This window comes from Sceloporus occidentalis, unplaced genomic scaffold, assembly GCF_023333645.1.
Source record: "Sceloporus occidentalis isolate IW3139 unplaced genomic scaffold, rSceOcc1.0.p SCAF_3, whole genome shotgun sequence".
NCBI classification, from domain to species: Eukaryota; Metazoa; Chordata; class Lepidosauria; order Squamata; family Phrynosomatidae; genus Sceloporus; species Sceloporus occidentalis.
The window spans coordinates 248401710-248423896 of NW_028316983.1; the positions used below are offsets into that span (position 1 = coordinate 248401710).

Consider the following 22187-nt stretch of genomic DNA (forward strand, 5'->3'; position numbering starts at 1 on the left):
GACCCCAAGGGCCATCCAGTCCAACCCCTTTCTGCCATGCAGGAACTCTCAGTCAAAGCATTCCCAATGACAGATGGCCATCCAGCCTCTGCTTAAAGACCTCCAAAGAAGGAGACTCCACCGAACTCTGAGGGAATGTGTTCTACTTTTGAACAGCTCTTACTGTCAAGAAGTTCCTACTGATGTTTAGGTGGAATCTCTTTTCCTGTAGCTTCCATCTGTTGTTCTGTGTCCTATTCTCTGGAGCAGCAGGAAACAAGTTCTCTCCATCCTCAACATGACACCCAATACTTAAATGGGTGTATCATGTCACCCCTTCTCCAGGCTACACACAACCATCTCCCTGAGTTGTACCTCATAAGACATGGTTTCCAGGCCCTTACCATTTTGGTGGCCCTCCTTTGGACACGCTCCAGTTTCTCAACATCCTTTTTGAATTGTGGTGCCCATCTTTTCCTCCTAGCTTTCAAGAACTGAGTGTTAGAAACTTGAAATCCTGTATTGAGGTTCTTGTGGCGCTAATAGGTTCTTTCTGAACAGCCAGAGATGTCTGAGGGATGCGTAGACCTCAACTCCACTGCCATGCTGTGTGGCAACACACTTGCCAACCGCCCCCCCCCCCCCGTGTTGTCGAAAGCCCCTCTATGTCCGTCGTTTGCTTAGGAGCAATGTAGGTCCAGTAATGATCGCAGAAATGCACATTGAGTTAAGGGGATTTAAATCCTCCTTTGGAATCACCTCTTTAGTTCTGAAACTTTAGGGGCCATCTGTCTATGTGTCCTTGGGAAGATCAATCCAATCTTCAGCAGCATTAATAGATAAAGAGACTGAACTACAAATTAGGAAGTCCTTGGCTCAAATCCGTCCTCTGCCCTTAACCCATTAGCAGTTTTTAATCACGCTGCTCTCTCAGCTTCTGTCCACCCCACTCATACCCTGCAATATGAGGGCGGGGGGGGGGTGAAATGATAATGATGAACATTACTGCAGGAATGGGACCTGAGTGGGCCTCCAAATGCTGGGCTGCAACTCCCAACAGGCCTGGGCGTCATAGCCAATGGTGAGGGATGATGGAAATTGCACTGCAGCAACATTTGGCATGGCCATACAGTTCCCATCCCACCTTTACAGGGTTGTAAAGATGGCCATAGGAAAATAGGAAGACTACTTTACCAGTGGATTGATTTGATCAAGGATGGCACAGTTGCCCTGAGTTTGCAAAATCTGAGCAGGTAGTGGCTCTTCACAATTTAAAAAGGATGTTGAGAAACTGGAGTGTGTCCAGAAGAGGGCGACTAAAATGGTGAAAGGTCTGGAAACCATGCCCTATGAGGAACGACTTAGGGAGCTGGGAGGTTAAGAGGTGATATGATAGCCCTGTTTAAATATTTGAAAGGATGTCATATTGAGGAGGAAGCAAGCTTGTTTTCTGCTGCTCCAGAGACTAGGACCCGGAGCAATGGATGCAAGCTACAGGAAAAGAGATTCCACCTCAACATTAGGAGGAACTTCATGAGAGTAAAGGCTGACAGTGGAACACATCAAAGTGCCCCAAGAGATGGCCATCCAGCCTCTGTTTAAAGACCTCCAAAGAAGGAGACCCCACCACCCTCCAAGGAAGTGTGTTCCACTGTCAAACAGCTCTTCCTAATGTTTAGGTGGAATCTCTTTTCCTGGAGCTTGAATCCATTGTTTCGTGTCCTAGTCTCTGGAGCAGCAGAAAACAAGCTTCCTCCATCCTCAATATGACACCCCTTCAAATACTTACACAGGGCTATCATATCACCTCTTAACCTTTTCTTCTCCAAGCTAAACATACTTAGCTCCCTAAGTCTCTTCTCATAGGGCTTATGGTTTCCAGACCCTTCACCATTTTAGTTGCCCTCCTCTGGACATGCTCCAGCTATTCAACACCCTTTCTGAACTGTGGCACCCAGAACTGGACACAGGGTTATTCCAGGTGAGGCCTGACCAAAGCAGAATAGAGTGGCACTATGACTTCCCTTGATTTAGACACTAGTATTGATCAATAGTTTGTGAGTTAGTTATTTTAAAACCCCATGATAAGTTTGCCCTAGGGTTGCCATAAATCAGAAATGACTTGAGGGCTCATAACAACAAAAACAGCAGCAGCAACAACAACAGTTTAATTACAAGTGCCAGCATGGTATAGTGGTTAGAATGTTGGACTAGGATTCCAGGAGACCAGGGTTCAAATCCTTGGTCATCCATGGAAACCAACTTGCGGAACCTGGGCAAGTAATACTCTCTTAGCTTCAGAGGGCACAAAGGTAGTAAAACCCCTGTAAACAAAATCTTGCCATGGGAACCCCAAGAGAGGTTCACTCTTGGATCGTCATAAGTCAGAAACTATTTGAAAGCAAACAATAACAGCAACACATGGAAAAGGTGTTGGTGGGAAGTCTCTTCTTTTTGACTGCAAAAGACTTCTCACTTTATTCTTCAAGGAAGCCCTTCATGTATGTGAAAACTACAGAGGTCCCTCCACATTTCCTGGGGTTTGGGATGCAGGACCCTGTAAATGTGGAACAATTGCAAATAAAAAAAACCATTCTTTTTACCTGAGAGAACTCCTCTCTAGGAATCTCCAGGTCCTCCAGTGCAACTCTGTAGTCAAAGTTGATCATAGAATCAGGCTGGAGGACCTACAAATGCCTAGAGATGTATGTTCCCTGGGAACTTCTAGGTTCTCCAGCACAGCTCTGTGGTCAACCTTTGGCAGAGTTGTGTTTGAGGATCTAGATATTCCTAGAGAGAACATATTAATCAAATCCACAAATAATCAAAGCTGCAAAGGTGAAAGCCACAGATGTGGAGGGCCAACTCTCATTCCATCTCTGCCTGGTCCTTTCTCTGCTTGTCTCAGCTTTGCCCTGTTTGTCTGGACCTCCTTTAGTGTTACTGAGAGGCCAGAAGAAACTGTGGCCTTTCATTGATAAGAGGCAGCCTGCTCCATTGACCGCAGAGCTGCTGAGACTATAATCCAAACTATCAGGGTTGTCTCTGCCTAACAGTAAGAAAATGGAGAAAGCTACTGGGAAGAGTCAACCCTGATAGCCTAGCTTTTGGACCCAGCACCTTGCCCATTTGGAAAGTTGGCAGCGTTTTATTTGAACTGGCTTAGGAGGCACCTTGCCAAGCTCCTGTAGTAAGGATTGTGAGAAGGGTGGGTATGAGCCCCAGTCACTGCATTTGGGGATAAAAGCCAACAAAGAAGAGGCACCATCCCTCTGACCAGCTCCAGGAAACTGGGTTTGTAGGGGAGGCTGGCAAGCTAGGACCCACTCTGCCAACCCAAAGGCAGCCACATTCCTATCCCCACACTTCAGCAGATTGCTTAACCACAGGCATGCACTTCTTTTAAAAAATGCCGAGCCCCTTTGCCATTCTCCTCCCCAGTGATACTTACATCTTTCTTAAAATGGGATAACAGAAGCACTTGAGGTAGAGATGGGAAACTGCGGGTATGGGAGACAGGAGTGGGTTTTCCCACTTGGAGGGGGATTTGGGCGTTGGGGATTCAGGCTTCAAGTGGGACCATTTGGCAACAGGAATCTGCATGCCTGCTTATCCAGGGTCCCCATATATCCCTGCTTATTGTGACACCCAGGTTTGAGGGAAAAGTGGGGTACAAATGAATGGATAGATTAGATAGACTCATGCTCTGGAACCAAGTTTGACTAAATAATGAAATGGAGCTGTCATAAATAAAACAGTAGCAATGTGGCTTCTTCTTTCTGGTGCAGAGACTCCTTTCTGCATGGTCTCAGAACAGGGACCTGAAGGAAATCTAGGCAGTCTAGGATCAACAACAAGCGAATTTGGGTCTTTTTTTCAGACATTTATGCCCATTCTCCCCATAAACACAGAGGCCCAACTACATTGGCTGGTCTTTCAAACTTTTTGAAAGCAAGAGGGCACACATTTCTAACACAGAGTATTTGTCACGATCATTTGTCTTTTCATTTGGGATTTCCAGTGGAAATAATCTGTTCCTATTCTATGGGGTGCTGGGTTACCCTTGGCTAGCTTCTGCCTCAAAAACCAAACCGTTCACCTTGGTCCTTGTGCCTGCGTATTGTCTCTGTGTGTCACATCTAAGCTTTTGGCAATTTCCTCCTCTTTGGATAATTGGGGGGATTCACGTTGGTTGTGTCAGAAATCTTTCCTGTTCACCGTTTCCAGTCTTTCCTGCATGCAAGGAGCCAGCTTTCTGAATTGGACACAGCATTTCAGGTGAGGTTTGACCAAAGCTGAATAAAAATAGTACTATCACATCCTTTTCTCTGGAGACTACACTTATTTTGATCTAGCCTAGGAGTGCACTGGACTTTTTAAAGAACTGCATCACACTCTTGTTAAGGTTGTGGTCTAGCAAGAGGCCTAGATCCTTGTCGCATGTTCTCCTCTGAAGCCAGGCTTTAACCCATCTTAGATCTGTCTATCTCATTTCCCTTGCCTGAATGCAGAGCCTTACATTTATCTCTGTGGAAATTCACTTTGTGAGTGTTGGCCCAGTTCTCCAGTCTGTTATGGCCATCTTGAATCCTGATGTTGTCTTCTGAGGTATTAGCTACCTCACTGCCCCCCTGGAAACCACAAAATGGAAACCTCAAACTGCTACGGTTTCAGCTTAAAAACCCAAAGATGTGCTGTGTGAAGATCAAGACTTCTTTTTTCCTCTCCCCTGAAACTCTCACCCTTCAGCTGCGGTTGATGGACTTCTTTGGGTTCTATGAGAGAGGAAAGCTTCTCTGCTTTTCCCACACCAGGCATTATTTTATACCTCGCATCATAATCCCTGTTGAAATCCATTATATTAGTTTTGGCCCTGTTCTCCAGTCGCTTAGCTACTGAACCAGCGCTAACAAAACATTTGACGCATCTTCCCCAGCTTTGCCACTTCCTCACACATGCACCCCTGCACACCTGAGCCTTGTTCAGTCTATCTCATGCAGATTGCATGCACCCCGGGCAGGGATCATGCCTCATCAATTCCATACCTAGCTCCTAATTTGCTCCTGGTCCAGCACTTGAGAAGGTTAGGCTTGGGCCCAAAGCATTGTAGTGCCACAAAAGGCCATGAATTGATGTAACAGTCATCTCTAGGCAAGGAGGTATGGGGCCAAGAATGGCTCCTGGTCAGGTTGGCTATGGGTCACTTTCAGTTTCAGAAAGGCAGGATGTCTCTGCATATCGGTTGATGGAAGGCATTGTTACACCCATGTCTTGCTAACCCTCTCTTGGGTTAACTGGTTGGCTTCTGTTGTTGTTGTTGTTGTTGTTGTTTGCCTTCAAGTAATTTACAACTCAGGGCAACCCTAAGATAAACCGTTCATGGGAGCTTTTTTGTGGATTTTTCAGGCTATGCGGTCATGTCCTAAAAGAGTTTATTCCTGTCGTTTCGCCACAGATGCTGGCGAAACGTCAGGAATAAACTCTAATAGAACATGGCCACATAGCCCCAAAAAACCCACAAAAAACTATGGATGTTGGCCATGAAAGCCTTCGACTTCACTTTCGTGGGAGTTTCTTGGCCAGATTTATCCCAAGGAGGATTGCCATTGGCTTCTTCTGAGGCTGAGAGAAGGTGATTTTGCACCCAATGTCATTCAGTGGGTTTTCACAGCTGAGATGGAATTTGAACCCTGATCTCCCAGAGTCCAACACTCAAACCAAAACAGCATGCTAGCTGTAAAATAAAACCACCAGGATTTTCTTGGCACAGGTTTCTTCAGAGAAGTTTGTCATTTCCTTCTTCCGAGGCCAAGAGTGTATGACTTCCAAGGGGTTTTCCACTGCCGAGTGAGGATTTGAACCCTAGTCTCACAGAGTCCCTCAAGTCAACTACTGTATAATATGGCAACTCTATCCTAGGATTTGTTTGGCCAGGTTTCTTCTGAGGGGTTTGCCACCACTTTCTTCCTCTGAAGCTGAGAGAAGGTGCCTTGCCCAAGGAGACCCAATGAGTTTCCATGACTGAGTGGGCATTTGAAGCCTTGGTCTGCCAGAGTTTGAGTCCAGCACTTGAACCAGTTTGCCACCCTGGTTTTCAGGTTTGTTGCTAGAAGAGAATGTTGGACCAGGAAGGTCTTTGGTCTGATCCAACATGGCTCTTCTTATGCCCAGGTGGAAGGAATAAAATGCCCCAGCAAGTCTTATCTGGCTGGCTGCTATTGAAGACAGAATACTAGACCAGATGGGTCCTGTGGTTTTGCTAGTGAAAATAAGAACAGTGTAGAATATTCCTGTCTTGACTAGTTTGGAACAACAAACTTGGCTAACCTCAGAAACATTGACTAGCCCTTGGCTTAAATATATTTTGTAAACTGTGTGGGGCAGGGATTTACTGTTTGCTTATGTTGGTTGAGGATGGAACTGTAAGACTTGTGTGAGTAAACCACTTTGTTTTCATAGCAGTTAATCTTGACAACAGACCTCTCTTCCCCCTCCAATAAATGGGCTTGCCAAAGCAAGCCAATGCAAGCCAAGCAAGCATCCCGTTGCCTTTGCCTTTGCCTTGTGCTTTGGCTGCTGGGGCTGAGGCACAGCCAGGCCCTTCTCCTCTGTGTTCAGTGACTCTTTCTTGGCCCCACCATTGCAGCTGAGGTCAGGAAAGGTGTCACACAGGGCATCCTATTCTGTTCTTGGCTTCTGCCTCATTCTCTGAGATAACCAGTGACCACAAAACTGTGATCCTGAAATGAAACAGTCAGTTGAGCCAAAAATAGAAATAATTTCAAGCAGCTGGATGCTCTCAGACTTGGCCCTGGCTTCTGGAGAGAAGATGGAGATGATAATTGTAGTGCGGCTTTGGGGAGAACTGCCAGCTGTAGATGCCTGGAGGGCATTGCTTTCTGTCTGTGTGGAGAGGGTCCTGACGGTCAATCTGTGGCAGCTGCAGGTGGCTGCCAGAGGAGCATGGAGGTGAGATTCAAAGCTATGCACAGACGATGCCACACAGCATCTATCTTCTCCTGTCTTCTGAGGAAAGAGACAATTGATCCATAGGAGTGTCATTACACTCTAGGGGTTCATTCCCACTTACATTTAAACCAGTTTGGTATCCGCCTTTGCTCCGTGTCGGTGAATCGATTCCAAAAGGACTGTCATTCCCACTATGAACAAGGATATTTTCATCATCCCCTTGTAATAGCTTCTTTTTTGGCACAGTTTGCGCCACTTCAAAATGAACCCCACTAGTTTGCACCGCTTCAAAATGCAAGTCAATCATCTGTGTGTCATCAGTGATGTAAGCGGCAGCCCAGGAGATTCCATAATCACAAAAAGTCAATATGAATTTCAGAGAAAGAAGTCATGCCAGACAAACCTTATCTCTTTCTTTGATAAAATGACCATTTTGGTAGATGAAGGGAATGCTGTGGATGTAGTATATCTTGATTTCAGTAAGGCCTTTGACAAAGTTCCCCATGATATTCTTGCAAACAAGCTTGTAAAAGGTGGGCTAGACAAGGCAACTGTTATGTGGATTTGTCATTGGTTGACCGGCCGAAGCCAAAGGGTGCTCAACAATGGCTCTTTTTCAGCCTGGAGAGAAGTGACCAGTGGGGTCCCACAGGGCTCTGTCCTGGGCCCAGTGCTATTCAACATCTTTATCAATGACTTGGAGGACAAAATTGGGGGCATACTTATCAAATTTGCAGATGACACCAAATTAGGAGGAATAGCTAATACTCCAGAGGACAGGATCAAAATTCAAAATGATCTGAATAGACTAGAAAGCTGGGCCAAAGCTAACAAAATGAAATTCAACACGGAGAAATGTAAGGTATTGCACTTAGGGCAGAAAAATGAAATGCACAGATATAGGATGGGAGACACATGGCTGAATGAAACTACGTGTGAAAGGGATCTAGGAGTCCAAGTAGACCACAAGCTGAACACGAGTCAACAGTGTGATGTGGCAGCTAACAAGGCCAATGCGATTTTAGGCTGCATCAATAGAAGTATAATGTCTAGATCAGGGGTAGGCAACCTTTTTGAGCTGGGGGCCAGGTTGCTGTCCGAAGCCAAAAAATAAATAATTAAATATTTTTTTAAAAAATTAAATAAATAAATAAACTGGGACAAATGTGGGACAAAATTTTCAAATGGAGGACAATTTTTTTAAAAAAATGGAGAACACGCGAAAAAAATTGCTGATTTTTAAAAAAATGTTAATATAAATGCATGTTTCTGAGGCTTCTATAGACAATTTCCCCCCTTGCCCGCCGCTTGCCCCCCCCTTGCCCGCCTCCTCCTGATAGGCCAAAGGCCCCACGCCCTCACGCGACAGGCCAAAGGCTCCGGCGGCAATCGGCAGCAGGACTGGGCTGGGGCCGGTCCCAAGGCCTTGCCGGGCCGCATCCGGCCCACGGGCCGTAGGTTGCCTACCCCTGGTCTAGATCAAAGGAAGTAATAGTGCCACTGTATTCTGCTCTGGTCAGGCCCCACCTGGAATATTGTGTCCAGTTCTGGGCGCCACAGTTCAAAAAGGACATTGAGAAACTGGAGTGTGTCCAGAGGAGGGTGACTAAAATGGTGAAAGGTCTGGAAACCATGAAGCCCTATGAGGAACAACTGAGGGAGCTGGGGATGTTCAGCCTGGAGAAGAGAAGGTTAAGAGGTGATATGATAGCCCTGTTTAAATATTTGAAGGCATGTCATGTTGAGGAGGGAGCAAGCATTTTTCCTGCTGCTCCAGAGAATAGGACTCAGAACAATGGATGCAAACTCCAGCAAAAGAGACTCCACCTGAACATTAGGAGGAACTTACTGAGAGTAAGGGCTGTTTGACAGAGAAACACACTCCTTCCTCGGAGTGTAGTGGAGTCTCCCTCCTTGGAGGTCTTCAAACAGAGGCTGGATGGCCATCTGTTGGGGATGCTTTGCTTGTGATTTCCTGCATGGCAGAAAGGGGTTGGGCTAGATGGCCCCTGTGGTCTCTTCCAACTCTATGATTGACAGATTTGATTCATTGGTTTTGCAGTGAATTTGTTTGCCTCACTAATTGCAAGTGGTTGAAAAATCAATTAATTGAATCAATTTTATTTTAAAAAACAACGTGCGCCCATAGGTCACACCAGAAGCACAAAGGCAGCGCTGAGAGGGGAGTGGGATGGTGGATCTCCCAAAAACTGAGCAGGGCTGGAAAACACCCCTCTGCTATTAGTCCCTCCCCTCCAGAATGATGTGATTCAGATCTGTCATTCCCACTTGTTGAATACGCTTCAGAATCGATTCTTTTCAAAAGAACCGCCAAAGAACTAAGGAAACTGCAGGTTTTTTGCGGTTGCTTCACCTCATCATGATTGAAATCGATCACAGTAGGATTGGAACCAGTTTCAAATGGAAACAACGGTCATATAAACTGATCTCTGCACCTCCTGCTGCCCCTGAACCAGTGGTGTCTTGGCATAAGATGCTACTTGTTTTTAGACTCTGAAATGCATCACAACCCCTCCATTGCAGTTATACCCCCCCCCGGGGTTGAAATGCTCACAGGGCATTAATTTGGGATGTGATCAAAGGCAGGGCAGTTGAATCAGCCCTCTCCTTTTGCTGCATATTTCATAGAAGGCTTGTTCTTGGCCGTTGGTCATCCCAGTTGCAATCCTGTGGCTGTGGCATCCGTCCCTGCTTCCATTGTGACCAAGCAGGGACAGTGGTCAGGCGGCTGAGCTTAAGGCTTGGAGAATGCTTGGAATGTCAGGCAGGCCACTGAGCCCAGGGCTTTCATGGGTAAGCTCCTCTCTCATTCAGCATGCCTCCTGGGTGTTTCAAAAGCCCCTTGGGTCAATGAGGAGCCCTGGAGGAAGAATGGCCTCAGGCCCTCTGCGCCAAAGAATGAAAAAAGTATTTTTCCAGGTTTGGAAGTAAAGGACAAGTAAAACATGTCAGTGGCTCATTCCCACTTACAGGAAAACCAGTTTGCAATTCGCCTTCGTGTTGGTAAATCGATTCCAAAAGGTCTGTCGCTCCCACTATGAAAGCAGATCTTTTCATTATCCCCTTGTAATCATTTTCTTTTTGGCACAATTGTCATCCCCCGCTAGTTTGTGCCGCTTCAGGATGCATGTCAATCGTCTGTGCATCATCAGTGATGTAAAGGGCAGCCTGGGCAGCCCGGCTTGGAATACACACACACACACACACACACACACACACACACACACACACTGATAGAAGATTCAATTCATTGGTTTTGTAACGACTTGCCTCCCTATGAGCTGCTGTCAGATCGCCCCGGTGAATTACAAGTAGTTGCAAAACCATGAATCAGATCTTGTATCACTTCATTGGCATTGCAAGTACTTGCCTTGCTTATTGCAAGTAGTTACACAACCAATGAATCGAATCTTCTAACAATTTTATTTTAAAAAACAAAACCATGCGCCCATAAGCCGCACCAGAAGCACAAAGACAGGGCTGAGAGAGGAGGGGAATGGTGGAGCTACCTAAATATGAGGAGGGATGGTAAAGACCTCTCTGCCATTAGTCCCTGCCCTCCAGAAGGATGCGATTCAGATCCGTCCTTCCCACTTGTTGAACATGCTTCAGAATTGATTCTTTTCAAAATAAGCGCCAAAGAACTAGTGCCAGGAAAGAGCAGGCTTTTTGCATTTGCTTCGCTTTGTGGTGATTGAAACTGATCACAGTAGGATTGGAAATGGTTTCAAATGGAAACGAAGGGCATATAATCCAATCAGCAATTCGCTTTAAATCATAGTGGGACCGCGGCCCTGCTGATGTCTTAGCTCTGAAAACTCTGGTATCATGCAACAGATGGGGGAAAGATACACTTGAATCATCGCCACAAGAAATGAGGAGACCTTGTTATATGCAGTTAGTGTTTGCCTTGTACCAATGTGCAAGATTAAACACACACACACACACGAATAAGTAAATAAACATGATGCTATAAGTTATCAAATAATGGTTGCAAAGGGTACATTTGATACTAACTGAGCAAAAGATGTAGCATAAGCTTTCACAGACTTGGTCTAATTCCTTCTTGCATCTGAGGAAGTAGACCTAGTCTACAAAAGTTTATGTTACAGTCAGTTTACTCTCAAAGGTGCTACAAGATCCCTTTGCATCCTGATATTCTAGACTAATGTGGCTATGTCTCTGAATTCTACCTTCAAGGGCTGCTGGATAAAAGTATGTGGAGAGATCTTGAGACTTTCTTCCAGTGAGTCTCAAAGGTGCTACAAGATCTCTCTACATACTGATTCTACAGACTAACACAGCTATTTCTTTGGATTCTACCACTGTGGATCAAAGTATGTTTCAGCTGTGCATTTTTATTATCCTCATAGAGTGACGATTGGCTTCTAGCTCCTTAACCGTTCTTTTTCATTCCTTTGATTAAAATTCTTCCTGAGTAATTGGAAGCCATCAATCACAGGTGACGCACAGCCAGCAATTTGTTAGATTCATGTTTCTTGGCATTTCGTATATGGGTTTAATCTTCTGTCTTAGTTTATTACAAGGACTAATTATATATAATTGGGTCTCTTTATTTCTTGTGTGAGCTACCAAGACCTGTACAAAGTAGAGGTGTGTTTGTAGAAAATACAGAGCAATCTTCCATTTGGTTGTTGGACATCATTGTGGATGTGGGAGGTGGGCTGGGAAGTGGTCTCCTTCAACATGTAACAGCCAGGATTTGGATCCACAGGCATATTCAGCTGCATAATGTCATGTGTAGAGCAGCATATTGTCTTTCCTTTTAATTATGGATTCCTGAACTCACAAGTGTTAGAATCAAAGAATCATCATGTCATATCATAGATAATATTGTGGCATCATTCTGTGAGGTAAGACTACATGATTCTTGTCACTTCCCACAATCTGATCTTGTCTTCCTGTGCATATAATAATAATAATAATAATAATAATAATAATAATAGGATTTATTTATATGCCGCCCAATCACTGGGAATCCGAGTGGTTTACAACAGAGGGGATAATAGATGCTTCCCTGCCCTCAGGCTTACAATCTAAAAAGACAGGACACAAAAGGAGAAGGGAGGTCCAGTCTTCTCCTCTCCCTCTGAGGCCTGGACCAAGGCAGATGGACTGGAGGGAGGGCTCTTTTCCTTAATCGAGGCCGGGCCCACCGGGCCCTAGGGCATTGAGCCTGTCCTTTCGCTCCCTCCCAGGCCAGAAGATGACAGTTGGAAGGAGGGAGGGGAGGGCTCTTCCTCTTCAGGCCCAATGGTGTTGGGCCTGTCTTTTCACTCCTTCCCAGGCTATTTAGGCAGGAGGATGACAGGAGCAAGGGCAAGTGGATGGTAGAAAGCAGCGCATAAATCATAGAATCCTAGAGTTGGAAGAGACCCCAGGGGCCATCCAGTCCAACACCTTCCGCCATGCAGGAAGACACCATCCAAGTCCTCCCTGTGACAAACGGCCATCCAGCCTCTGTTTAAAAACCCCTAAAGAAGGAGATTCCACCACTCCAAGGCAGCATATTCCACTGTCAAACAGCTCTTACTGTCAGGAAGTTCTTCCTAATGTTTTGGTGGAATCTCTTTTCATGGAGCTTGGAAACTGGAAATGTCAGGGTCACTCTCTTTCTGTTGGCCATAGTTGTGCAGGACATAAGAAAACGTGGCTTGCTGAAGCACCCCCTCGAAAGTTGGTGCCAAGTTGTGGCCTCATTTCAGCCCAGTGGGGGTATCTTCAAACCTGTCCAAATTATCTCCTAAAAAGGCAAATGTCTTGTTGGAGGCTCATGCCATTATATCTGACCTGGGTGGCTGACTTTTACTATGGCTGCACCTCCAGTAACCCAAAATTGGCTGCAAAGAGGCACCGACCTAAAGTGGGACTGCTCCCAGGTCCTGCTAAATGCAGAGCAGCCTGTGAGGTGATACGATAAAACAGGAACAGGACTTCATCGGGCATTAAATGCTGTGGGCTGTGTTCCCCGGCTGTCAACGCTGTACCTGTGAAAGCTCCAAAGATGCCCAGGGGGTTGGGTACAGTGCTTCTCACCTCCTCCCTGGGTTTCTGAGTTGGGCAGAGGATCCAACTCCACAGGGAGGCCAGAGACAGTGCAGGACCATGGGTCTTTTATGCAAAGGAACAAAGTGCTATTCAGAAGAACTGGGAGTCTGTGTGAGAAGAGAGACACTCTTTTAAGGCCTTTGGTCAGCAAAGAGGGCCTAAATACCCCAAAGGCACCAGATTCATAGAATCATAGATTTGGAAGAGACCCCAGGGGCCATCCAGTCCAACCCCTGCCATGCAGGAACTCACAATTAAAGTCCTCTCTGGGACAGATGGCCATCCAGCCTCTGTTTAAAGACCTCCAAAGAAGGAGACTCCACCAAAATCTCCGAGGGAGCATTTTCCACTGTCAAACAGCTCTTACTTCTTATCAGCTTCAGCTGATACGCCAGCTGCAACCCTACCTGGGCCGGGGGGACCTTGAAACGGTGGTGCATGCTCTGGTAACTTCTTGGTTGGATTTCTGTAACGCGCTCTACATGGGATAGCCCTTGTACCAAACTCGGAAGCTTCAGTTAGTACAGAACATGGCAGCAAGGTTAGTCACTGGATGCCCCAGGACTAGCCACATAACACCCATTCTGCAAGATCTTCATTGGCTGTCCATTCGCTTCCGGGCTCAATACAAGGTGTTGGTTATTACCTATAAAGCCCTAAATGGCTTGGGCCCAGGGTACTTGGAGGACCGCCTCTCCCCATACAAATCGCCCTGCACTCTCAGAACGGTCGGGAAGCAATTGTTGAGGGTTCCTAAGTCGAAGTACACCTTGACTGCACAGAGGGCATTTTCCAACTTGGCCCCGCAGCTCTGGAACTCCCTTCCCGGCGAGCTCCGCTCTGTTGCCTCCCTTGACCTGTTTAGGAAGAAGCTCAAGACCTATCTCTTCCAACAGGCTTTCCCCCATGTGTCGTGATAGCTGCTCTCTCCCCATCATATAAGTTGTCTTCCAGCTAGTTTTGTTTTGGTTTTTATTCTCTGTAATTTTATGGTGTTTTTAAACTCTAGAGTGATTTTATGATGTGTATATACTGTTTGTTCAAATTGTATAATGTTTTATACCCTTGTTGTAACCCGCTTTGATCTCTTGGAAAAGCAGACTATAAATAAACAGTATTATTATTATTATTATTATTATTATTATTAATACTGTCAGGAAGTTCTTTCTAATGTTGAGGTGGAATCTCTTTTCCTGTAGCTTGCATTCATTGTTCTGGGTCCTGTTCTCTGGAGCAGCAGAAAACAAGCTTGTTCCATCCTCAGTGTAACACCCCTTCAAATACTTAAACAGGGCTTCTGATCTTGGAAGCTAAGCAGGATCTGTCCTTGTCAGTACATGGATGAAGAGCACCATTGAATCCCAAGTGTTGGTAGGCTCTATTTCTGAGGAAGGAACTAACAAAACTATCTCTGAGGATTTCTTGCCTAAGAAAACCTTACAAAATTCATGGGATTGCAATAAGTCAGCAAAGCACAATGACCCATTTATTGATTATTTCAGCAGTCCAGGGTATCTGTGGAACTATTCTCCATGGAAAAGCTAGCTTTAAGCAAAGAGGAAAAGCTCTCCAAAGCAGAGATCTCCTTCTCCATGAGGAGGGTGGGGTGCTGGTGGTGCCCTGTGGGTGTGCCAGGTTAGTTTACACTGGACACACACACACACACGCACACGGAGCTCATGGCTGGAACAAGCTGTTCTGGCTTAGCAGTCAGAGCTGCCCTCAGAAGGCTCCGGCACATGAGCTGGGACAAGGAGGGAGGCTGCAAACCTGACCTTCCACGAAGCTCAGGAAAACTCTCTGCAACATGCATATGTTTTAATTTTCATCAGCTGCCTCGAGTCCTCATTTTAGGGGAAAGAGGGGACATAAATGGATTATTAATGATAATGATGATAATTCTGCTGCAATGATAATAGGAGCAAAGTGGTCTGCTCCGCTCTCATTATTTCCTCACTTTCTCTCCTACTGTGTTTGGTTGTTTCTCTTGTAGTTGTCCTCTCTCTCTTAGAGGAAGGCCATGGCAAACCTTTTCAGAAGACGAAAATCTGGCCTAGAAAATCCCAGGAGAGAATTGCTGTCAGTTGGAGTCAACTTGAGGGCATCACCACCACCTTCATTATCATCACCAACAACAACATGAGGCTCCCAATCAACTTCATCTTAAGGCAATCCTATCCCAAAGTTTTCGTGGCCAGATTTCTTGAGAGGAGGTCAGCCATTGCCTTTCTCTGAGGCTGAGAGTGTGTGCCCTGCCCTTCAGTCATAGTCCAGCACTTTGCAAAAATCTAATTTAAAATACCTTCTCCCTCTCTTGCACATCAAGCATGTAAATCAAATAGGCCGCGGAGGAAGGCATTTCTAAGCTGTGGTTGTTGTTATTATTTTTAAATAGAATAAATAGTTTATTCATAAGAGGAGTTGGAAAAGGAGAGTAGTAGTCCTCCTCTGTTCATCCCTTTTGGTTTTACTAATATGATTTTGGCATGAGCTTTCACAGATATCAGTCCACTTCTTCAGATGCAATTGAGAGAGGAAAGACAGATGGCCAGAGCTTGGAAAGGCTAGCTGGCTGGCTAGGAGATTCTGGGAGTCCAAAAAAGTAACTTTTCCAAAATCTGACTCTTTCCACTATCAGAAGGGACTTGCCCAGGATTTCTTGCTGCCTTACTACTGGTTTCATGCCCTTTCTGATGCCCTCTTTGCTACTCCGAAGGCCTCCCTGGTCTGCCACCTGTCGCATGCCCTTGAGTCTTTTCCGGACTGGAAAAGACACTGGTTCATTGTTGGCTGGATCCTTCTGGTTGGTATACAGACACTGCCAATTGCTGCCTTGACCTCAGGTGTTTTCTCTCAGGGGCTGCCCTTCCTCTTGTGGCTGGCAGGTTCCTGTTGGCTGGGAACAGGAGTGGCATTTGCTTTGAGAACAATGGCTTTTTGCACGGAGAGGGCTTGGTCTCCTTGACACATCTTTTCCTTCTGCCCATGTTAGATCAGCCGGTGGCTTGGCGCAAGTCCAGCATCTCAGCTGCATCCAGCCCTTTATCTAGACTAGAAATGCTTGTACTCTCTGTTTTTACTATCCCCATGTTGTTATTGTGAATGGCTAATGGTTCATTTCTGGGCAGAATTCACTGTGGTACTTGCAACCTTTGAAGCCATGCATGACTTGGGTCCAGCTTATCTGGAAGGCTGTATCTTCTGATAATTGTAGAATCATAGAGTTGGAAGAGACCCCAAGAGCCATCCAGTCCAACCCCATTCTGCCACGCAGGAACTCACAATCAAAGCATCCCTGATAGATGGCCATCCAGCCTCTGTTTAAAGACCTCCACAGAAGGAGACTCCACCACTCTCTGAGGGAGCAGCGTCTTCCATTGTCAAACAGTTTTTACTGTCAGGATGTTCCTCCGAATGTTAAGCTGGAATCTCTTTACCTAGCTTGCATCCATTGTTCCGAGTCCTGTTCTCTGGAGCAGCGAATAAGCTTGCTCCATCCTCAGTGTAACGCCCCTTCAAATACTTAAACAGGGCTATCATATCACCTCTTAACTGTCTTTTTCCCAGGCTCCTTACTTACTTAGGAGCCATGGAGTTCTCCTGCCTCAAACCACCTGTGCGCCAAGGATAAAGGAGTTACTTTGGGTTACTGCTAAATCGGTTTGTTTCTTAGGGCTCCTTCTGGTTGGGTGGTGATGCCAACATTCCTCTCTTGCATTTGTTCCTGAACCAGCTGTGTCAGCATTGCTGTGGAAGAGCAAAAGGGTGTGTTGTGGCTTTTGCTTAACACACTCTGTGTTGCCCAGACTCATTGGGCTTGTTCTGTCTTCTTGGACCTGCCTGGCATTGAGATGACTTTGGTGAGATTGCAAAAACCCAGCACTTGGGGGGAAAAGGGAAGGTTTTCAGCAGGGTGCCCACTTTGCTCTTGTGGGGTTCCCAGTCATGCCTCTCCTAAAGAGATGTGGAAATGTGATGTTTTTAACCCACATTTTCCAATGTGACACATCCCATATTGGCAAGCTAGAGCATGTCCAGAGGAGAGCAACCAAAATGGTGAAAGGTCTGGAAAGCACAAAGCTCTGTGAGGAGTGGATATGGGAACCACTGGGTATGTTTAGCCTGGAGAAAAGGAGATAAAGAGGTGACATGATAAGGCATGTTTAAATATTGGAAAGGATGTCTTATTGAAGATGGAGCAAGCTTGTTTTCTGCTTTGGTTAGATCTTGTCAGAGTATAGCAGAGTAGCTGATAATTTTAGAAACGTGTTCACAGCCCTCAGCGAAGATAACAGCAGATGGATGTCTTCCAGAAATGATGGAATGCAGGTACCACCGGGAACTCCAGCCCTCACTGCCTGGCTTCTGCTGATTAACGACCAGACAAGCCAAACTCCCGAAAGTGCTTATCTTTATTTACAAAGTGCAACCAAACAACCAACGCGACTATAACTCACAATCAACTCCTTTCAAAACCCACAACAATTACCGGAAGTCCCTGAGTTTATATAGACACCAAGCCATGCGGTCCCACAAACTCAGCCTCTTCCTGTCCCACACAGAAACTTGTCCCCTTGTCTAAACAGAGACCTGTTCATCTTCAGGCTTGCTGCACGCAGGCAGTAGAATGACCTTGTATCTATGAGCAACAGCTGTAGCTTATTAGCTTCGTCCTCCGTGTGTTGAATGCTCATGGTCACCACACATCTAAACATTTCTGTGTTAGCTGGCTTTTAACCCTTAACAGATCTCATCTGGAATACTGTGTCCAGTTCTGAGCCCCACAATTCAAAAGGTATGTTGAGAAGCTGTAGCACATCCAGAGGAGGGTGACATGAAGCCCTGTGAGGAGAGACTTGGGGAGCTTGGTATGTTTAGCCTAGAGGAGAGAAGATTAAGCGGTGATATGGTAGCTCTGTTTTAAGTATTTGAAGGGGTGTCATACTGTGGAGGGAGCAAGCTTGTTTTCTGCTGTTCCAGAGAACAGGACCTGGAGCAATGGATGGAAGCTACAGGAAAAGAGATTCCCCCTCAACATTAGGAGGAACATCCTGAGAGTAAGGGCTGTTTGACAGTGGAAGAAAGTCCCTTGGAGAGTGGTGAAGTCACCCTCTTTGGAGGCCTTTAAATGGAGGCTGGATGACCATCTGTCAGGGATGCTTTGATTGAGAGTTCCTGCATGGCAGGGGTTGGACTGGACAGCCCTTGGAGTCTCCTTCAATTCTATGATTCTATGAACCCTGTAGATGAGACATCTCCAAAACTCCCTGTCCTACACTGGTCTGCTTAGGTCCTGTAGATTCATTCCCATGACATCCCTGATTCATTCCATCCATCTGGGATGCTGCCTTTCTACTTTCTGCTTCCCTCCTCCTTTCCTAGTATTATTGTTTTCTCCCAACAACTCATGCCTTTTCATGATGTAACCAAAGTACAACAGCCCCAGTTTTGTCATCTTCGCTTCTAGGGAGATTTCAGGCTTGATCTGTTCTTCAAGGACCCATTTGTTTCTTGGCCATCCATGGTATCCTCAGCACTCTTCTCCAGCATATGCTAAATGGATTGATTTGCTTCCTTTCTTCTTTCTTCACAGTGCATCCCTCACATCCGTAGATGGTGATGGGGAGTACAGTGGCTGGGACAATTCTAACTTTAGTCCTCAGTTATGTATCTTTGCACTTTAGGAACTTTAGGGCGTGGAGTATTTTGTTAATAGATTGGAAAGGAATATTGGAAAGGAACAGATTAGAGAGAAAGATTAGAAAGGCCTGGAATGTTTAGTTAATAGATTAGAAAACTGGGCCAAAACTAATAAAATAAATGTCAACACGGAGAAATGTAAGGTATTAAAGGTTCTTTTTGGAAGCGAAGGCCCTCTTCTATAGTCCGAGTGCTAAGGTCACACAGGGCAGATTATGTTCCATTCTCCAGGGCATCAAAGGCAAAAATCATTACTCTTTCCATTGGAGCCAGTGAGGAACCCATGACAGCTCGCCCACCCGCTGCTGTCCCACTGGCCGCTGTGGGCCACTCCCAGTGGTAGGTCCTCAGGATATTTTCCTGCTTGACCCCAAATCCTGCACCAGAAGAGCCGCTACGCTGGATCAGGCCCAAAGCACTGTGTTCATGCAGCAGCCAGGCAGTTTTTAAAGAATAGGCTACAGATGTTGTATTGTTTTAGTTATTCTGTTTGAAAGTGCTTTTATCTTTTTAATTGCAATTTATTATTTTAATGAGTGGTGTCTCATAATACTATAATAGTTTAATTCTATACTAATGCTCAGTTTTGTATGTTTTTAATTATATTGTTCTTTCAAATCTGTGATCCACTTTGAGTCTTAATTTTTGGTGGGGGGGAGCAGGACATCGTCGTCGTCGTCATCATTTTCCCCCACTCAGAGATTGATGGAGTCTCCTTCTTTGAGGGTTTTTAATAGAGGCTGGATGGCCAACTGTTGGGAGGACTTTGTGTCTTCCTGCATGGCAGAATGGGGTTGGACTGGATGGGCCTTGTGGTCTCTTCCAACTCTATGATTCTATAATCCCCTGGCCCCCATCCAACTCTGCTTTCAGGGCTTTGTGAAGCTTGGCCTGGAAGAGTGCAGCCTCCAGTGCTGGAATGTAATGTTTGAGACAACACACCCAGCCCTAAGCTTCCCTGTGCAACGGCTGCGCACATGTTTGCATGCTCCCGAAAGGCCCGTCTTTGTCAGCGCTGGCAAACTGCCCCGGTTGTGCATAGGTTGTGATGTATGTTTACCCCGTTTCCAAGCATGTGAAGCGGCTGGTTTTCTTTTCCCTGTGGCTTTTGTGTTTGCAACCTGCCTGTGGCCCTGGCTCCATCCTAGCCATGGGGCTCTGGTTTCACCTGTGCTCCAGGATCTGGCTGTTTTCTCTGGGCCAGCTATAAATAGAGGGGACCGCTTGCCATCTCCAGGGGTCCTGAACTGCATCCTTGGGCCGTGCCAAGGTATTAACCTACTTCCCTAGCCCAGCCAGGCTGCAACCTCGAGTGTCGATGTATTCAGCCGCTGCGCCTCCTCCTGTCTCCACCGCACTGTCTCTGAAGTCAAGGAAGGAGAGGTGTGGGAAAGAGTTTACATCGTCCACACCCAGAGAAGCGCCTCAGGGCATTTGCTGTTGTGGGTGATGCTCGAAACTGCGGCAATCTGATTCCCCCTTCTGTGTGCGTGCATGCCATTGCTTTTAATTTGTCTGGCTTGGAAACACGGAAGCTCATGTAAGAGCTCCTGCTGAATCGCTGCACTCATGTGCCGTGACCGCACCACACACAGGGATGTACAGCCAGGTGGGCTGCTGGCTCATCACTGGTGAAAACTGGGGCATGTTTGGTAAAAACTTCAGGTGATGGTGCAGGGAGACTGGGAGGGGAAGGATGTACTGAAAATGGAGCAAGCTTGTTTTCTGCTGCTCTAGAGACTAGAACACAGAACAGTGGATGCAAGCTACAGGAAAAGAGATTTCACCTAAACATTAGAAGGAACGTCCTGACAGTAAGAGCTGTTTGACAGTGGAGTGTGGTGGAATCTCCTTCTATCGTGGTCTTTAAACACAGGCTGGATGGCAAAATCCAGAGGGCTTGGGTTGTGTATTCCTGTATGGTGGAAGAGGGTTGGACTAGGTGGCCCTTGGGGTCTCTTCCAACTCTAGGTTCTCTAGAGGAGAGTACAAGGATGCCCTTGCTAAGAGATTTGCTCTTCTTTTTGATCTGAGGGATCCAAAGCGGTCTTGTCAAGCAATGGCTTGGGATCAGCAGAGGCAGCAAGGGTCAGCTGACAACTTGACAAAAAAAGAAGTGGTCTTCTTTGCACATACAGTCCCTCACAGCAGTAAGGAAATAAAGTCAGGGTCTGCTTTAGCCATGCATTGGAATCATAGCATCCTAGAGTTGGAAGAAACCCCCAGGGGTCATCCAGTCCAACCCCATTCCACCATGTAGGAAAACACTGTCAAAACCCTCCCTGTGACAGATGGATATCCAGCCTTTGTTTTAAAACCTCCAAAGAAGGAGATTCCTGCAGAGGGTAAGACTAGATAATCTTTGGAAACCCTGCAATGATGCAGGCTTCAGTGTAGAGCAGCCTCTCCCAGCCTTGCACCGCCCAAAGTGTCTCATGCTGTATAGTTATAGCAGTTTGATCCCACTTTAACTGCATTGATTGCATCTGACAAAATCCTGGGATTTGTAGTTTGGCGAGGCAATCAAATGCTCAGGCAGAACATTCTAAGCACCCTAGAAAACTATAAATTCCAGGATTCTATGGGATGGGGCTCTAGCAGTTAAAGTGGAACCAAAGTATTACAGTGGGCCCTTGGTATCTACAGTGGGCCCTTGGTATCTACAGTGGGCCCTTGGTTCCAGGACCCCTTGTGGATACCAAATCCATGGATGCTCAAGTCCCATTATATACACTAGGATAGTAAAATGGTGTCCCTTCTATAAAATGGCAAAATAAAGCTTTGCTTTTTGGAATTTCGTTGTTGTTGAATATTTTCAAGCCATAGATAGTTGAATCTGTGAATGATTGAATCTGTGTATACAGGGGGCCAACTGTATAGTTGTGTATTGTGAAAATTTCAATCCAACACAGCTAGGATTGAGAGAGTTTGCTGTTGATCAAAGTGTACAGGTGAGTTCTCCCTTATCCAAAATGATTGGAACCAGAGATGTTTTTGATTTTGGCTTTTTTTGGATTTTGGCATACCTGTATCTGCAGATGTGTACATAATGAATATCTTGGCGATAGGACCCATGTCTGAGCACAAAATTAATGTTTCATATACACTTTAAACACATAGCCTGAAGGTAACTTTTACACAATATCCTTTTATACAAGAAACAAAGTTTGTGTACACTGACCCATCAAAAAGCAAAAGTGTCACTATCTCAGCAACCTTTGAAAAACGTTTTGGTTTTTGGAAGATTTTGGATATTGGAATTTCAAAATTCCAACCTGCATAGATATCCTTGTCACCAGAGCCTGAATAAGTTGCATTTTGGAAATACAACTCCCAGAGCCCTCCAGCCAACACGAGGAGTCTGGGATTGGTAGTCCAAAAATGAACTTTTCTGAACTCTGATTATGGCTAAAGTATGGTGCCTTTCAGCTGGTTGATTCCAGAGGGGA

General features: G+C 45.8%; 1 protein-coding gene across 2 annotated transcripts in view; it reads left to right on the forward strand.

The window, feature by feature from the left end:
• Positions 1 to 22187, forward strand: part of PPP1R16A (protein phosphatase 1 regulatory subunit 16A) — a 79038-nt gene that overhangs the window by 27206 nt on the left and 29645 nt on the right. The window lies entirely within an intron of this gene.